The sequence below is a fragment of the Octodon degus genome, unplaced genomic scaffold, assembly GCF_000260255.1.
Source record: "Octodon degus isolate 3935 unplaced genomic scaffold, OctDeg1.0 scaffold00379, whole genome shotgun sequence".
Lineage (NCBI taxonomy): Eukaryota > Metazoa > Chordata > Mammalia > Rodentia > Octodontidae > Octodon > Octodon degus.
Genome location: NW_004524955.1, coordinates 116739 through 117209, shown reverse-complemented (window position 1 = coordinate 117209; position 471 = coordinate 116739).

Below are 471 nucleotides of genomic sequence, written 5' to 3'. Positions count from 1 at the left end.
CTCCTTGGGTATTAATATTAGGAGGTGATTGAGTAATAACCTCAACAAAGCCATACACTAAAGGATGGAGGTCAGTGCCAAATGGCATCCAATATCTTTCAATCAATAGAGAAGGCAAAATATTGGAACACACACGAATCAAGAATCTCTGGCACAGGACGGATATGTAAAAAGAAAATAAAAGGCTATTTACAGAGAGGCTCTAACTGCAATGATATGGCTATCTAGTATCAAGCTTTCACAAAAATGTATCACAGAAACCAAAATAGAGAGTTCTCTCTGAAATATAAAATGACAAAAAGAAGGAGTGAAAGTCAATCTGAGGCCATGCACACAAGCAGAACTAATCCTGGAGACATCAACATAAAACAAATTGGAAGACACACCCCAGAAATTTCGGAAATAATACCAGGTGAAGTAAAGAAGCAACTGCAGAAGGGTATAAAGGAAATCAGTTTAAAAAATAATCTC